This window comes from Periplaneta americana, chromosome 3 (genome assembly GCF_040183065.1).
Source record: "Periplaneta americana isolate PAMFEO1 chromosome 3, P.americana_PAMFEO1_priV1, whole genome shotgun sequence".
Taxonomy (NCBI): domain Eukaryota; kingdom Metazoa; phylum Arthropoda; class Insecta; order Blattodea; family Blattidae; genus Periplaneta; species Periplaneta americana.
In genome coordinates this window covers 194,636,543-194,640,570 of record NC_091119.1, presented here as the reverse complement: position 1 = coordinate 194,640,570, position 4,028 = coordinate 194,636,543, and the positions used below count along the sequence as shown (strand labels likewise).

At 33.5% G+C, this 4,028-nt stretch overlaps 1 protein-coding gene across 1 annotated transcript in view; it reads left to right on the top strand.

The window, feature by feature from the left end:
• Window positions 1–431: 431 nt before the first annotated feature.
• The window catches only part of LOC138696930 (uncharacterized), a 235,465-nt gene continuing 231,868 nt past the window's right edge, over window positions 432–4,028 (top strand). Inside the window, exon 1 of the mRNA XM_069822424.1 lies at window positions 432–567. The gene's annotated coding sequence lies outside the window, so the exon portion shown is untranslated. The remainder of the gene's footprint in view (window positions 568–4,028) is intronic.

Here is a 4,028-nt window from a genome sequence, read left to right as displayed (position 1 = left end):
ACATAATTAGGAACATTAAATCCAGACGTTTGAGATGGGCAGGGCATGTAGCACGTATGGGCGAATTCAGAAATGCATATAGAGTGTTAATTGGGAGGCCGAAGAGAAAAAATCTTTGAGGAGGCCGAGACGTAGATGGGAAGATAATATTAAAATGGATTTGAGGGAGGTGGGATATGATGATAGAGAATGGATTAATCTTGCTCAGGATAGGGACCAATGGAGGGTTTATGTGAGGGCGGCAATGAACCTCCGGGTTCCTTAAAAGCCAGTAAGTAAGTAAGTAAGTAAGTAAGTAAGTAAGTAAGTAAGTAAGTAAGTAAGTAAGTAAGTAAGTAAGTAAGTAAGTAAGTAAGTATTATTATTATTATTATTATTATTATTATTATTATCATCATCATCGTTATTGTCATTTTATTATTCTATATTTCCAGGTATGCGTCACGCCCAATTGTAACAAGACGGACGGAGGGGGTGGTTGTGACAGTGGGGCTGGCACATCCAGCTTGGCCTATGGGTATTAGTTCTCTGAGGGCAACGAGGTGATCCAGCGCCACGCCGCTACCGGTGAGTCAAGGAAAAGCTTACAATTATTGACGGAAGTAGCTATCTAGTTATCGACAATAGTAATATACGTTACAAGAGCGGTATGTTGAAGTTTTCATGTTCGAGAAAAAGTCTGAAAAAGCGAAACGTAGTTGAGCTTTTTTAATTTCCGAGAATTGAAAGAAAACATACCGCTCGTGTACCGTATATTATTTTGTGCGAAGATCGTTTATTACATACCTGAAAGAGGAATTTCTAATTAGTTGCAATGAAATCTCCATCTTTTTTTCTGTTCAATGACGGCAAATTTGCAAAACAAAAATATCTATCTTCAACATTGTTGCTTTAAAATGTTTTCTGTGTTTACTATACTCCAGCAGGCCGTGATATACGTCTATGATGAGTCTGGAATCTTGTTGATTTTTTCACGGCTTCCTTAATGTTACTTGCATCACGAATGCAGTAACTTTAGTGGAGTTGTAGAGTTTACTTAATTTTTGCAAATATTTAAAAACAATAATTAACAGTGCAATTTAGGTGAAATTGCAGTGGTAAGTTTCCGATTTATAATTATTACTATATTGAACGTCTCTAAAAATAATATGTTAAAAGCCTCAAGCAGTAAAATTAATATGTCACTTAAGCGGTAAGAAGAGGGAAATTGTTATGTGTGTTACGTTGGGAATACTGAATGTGGAATTTTAGACTTTCCGCGGATTGGTTTTGTGCGAAAACCAAGCAAATACGCACGATCTCGCACAAAATAACAGACGGCGACCACACATGAAAATGTTAGCGTCCAAAAACAAAGTATTTATTTAAATTAAAAATGATTAATAATAATTTATCTTTTTATTAAGATCGGCCAAAAAATGATATGCAATATGTGTTAAGCGCATGACAGAATCTCGGAAATAGGAAACACTCGATTTCGTCTCGTCTTCCATAACTTTTCCTCGATTCTGTTATAATGCACTTACCAGGATTGTATCGCAATATAGGCCTACTAATATCCATGACTGATATCGAAACTGCTCTTCATTTGACTGTCCTTAGCAACCTAAACAATGACTTCATTTACAGCAGTGAATTGAAAGCTTTTCGCTCATTTCAGTGAAATAAACTGTTTTAAAATCACTTTCTCCATGGCAACCAACACATTAAGAACAATATAATCTATACATTCATTCACTTATAACTTCTTCACAAGCAACACATTACAAAGGAAAAGCGTACAATTTTAAATTAAATTCAGATATCAGTAATGGATAAAATATTGTATAGCACACGAGAATAAATAGATTTTATGCTCTCGTGAGAATTATCGCCCTCGGCTTTGCATCAGACGCTAAACTTTTCACTCAAAAATAAAATGTAATTTAGCTTTCTTTTGCTATATTTACTATTATGGCCGCTGAGAGTTTTTTTTTTTTTCGTATTTTCTCCGAACCAAAAATACAACGTCAACGCGGTCATAATTACATAGTTAACGCTTTGGCGAAGATTGTCCCGAAATTTGGTTTCGTCGATTTCAACGGTATTCCCTAAACCACATCATATCTCTCCTTTATTTGGCTGTGATAACATGATATGATATCTTACTAAATCTGTATTTTATTTTAGTGCCAATACGACTGTTACGGTTCATTAATTCGTTTATTTGGACGAAAATGAACATTGATTTGTGAATAAATCTTTTTTGTCAGCTTGTGATTTTATTTCACTGATATTATTTTATTTTAAATATTACTCATAAATAATCTTTTCATATGTGTTTTATGAAAATGGAGCTGAATGTCGTTTACGTTTTTATTGTTTTAATATTATCTAATTGAATTAAAAATATATATTATGATTAAAGAAAGAACATATCGTCGGTTTACAAGCAAAACATAATAAGTAAAAAATATTACTTCTGAGAAAAAGGCATATACTGTATAATATACATAATGTATGTGTATAAACTTAGACTTGGAAATTAAAATACACCTAAAGAGAAACAACATAGGTCTACTAAAAATAATATTTTGAGGTTTCTGTTTCGTCAAGAACTTTGAAGCGCCATTTTCTCAGAAGTAACATTTTTGACTTAATGTGTTTTGCTTTTAAACCCACGATATGACCTTTTAAAACACGACGAGTTATTTCCTACAATGATGACGAAACAAAAGAAACTGATAGCATTCTGAAACCAAAAAAAAAAAAAAAAAAGATAATACAAAAAATATAAAAATATTAAACATTATATAGCACCTACTTTATTCCAATGGTTTCGGAATCCCTGTACGTGAAACGTTTGTTTAAATAATTTTATGCTCGACCATGCCAAAATGTAGTAATTATACACCTGGTAGTAGGCCTTTAATGCACCTCATTGAAGTACACTTATTCATTATAATTCAGTTGTTCAGCCAATGACAAACCACCTTTGTACCGTTATAAACCCGCCAGTATCGATTATTCTCGTATATGCAATCGAAAGACAATTAGCGAAAAGTCACGGAGGCTGGAAATCCAATACTGTCGCAGAAGGTTATGTTCTGTTACTATAATAATTATCGTTAATTGTAAATAATATTCAAATAAATTAAATTTGTCATCTCGTTTTTCAATTCTAACTCAATTTCCAGGTTATATCAAGACTAATGTTCTCTAGGTTATATCAAGGTCAGTGATATTCGTGCCTCGGAGAAAATCAATACTTTCGCGTCTGCGCACATCTCACAATTCAATCAGTTCCGTTCGTCACTTACAGAACCATAACATGAAAACTTATGAATAATTTCAAGCTAGAAATATGGTCGAGCATAAAAAGTCGTATGAAACTTGCCTATAATGGTAATTAAGACGCTCGTATGAAAATTATGAAACTCGCTTGCGCTCGTTTCATAAACAAACATACTCGCGTCTTAATTACTGCATTATAGGCTCGTTGCATAATGTACTATTACTTTAAGTTACGCTAAGCAATCTTTCAGAAATCTGGTGAAATAAACATACAACATATGTAGAAGGAATTCTTCTATGAATTATCTCTATACCGATTAAAAATGTTATTCCTCAAACAGGAGTACATTTCGTGCAAAGAACGTATAATGGGTTTCTGAACTACAGGAAAAAGCGTTCCGGAATTATAAATCGTGTTAGATTTCGTCTCTTTACAGCAGGTCAAGTTCCCACCAAAACAGTTATTTTCAGCAGAATTGTAGAGATCTTGTGACTGTGAGAGCATTGGTTTTATGCCAAGTTGCACCTTCATGAACCATATTGTCTCCTGTTTATGTGATCTGGCCACCGTTCTTTACTAACAAAAATATTACCGAAGAACGGGAATTTGAACTTAAACGGACGTTCTGTATGTCTCATATTCATGTCGGAATGCTTGACGATCTCTGAAACTTTTTCTTGGTTTGGTTTTTTAAGGGTTTACATACGCCTTCGATGGTAAAAAAATTGATTTTCATATTTCTTATATCTAGCTT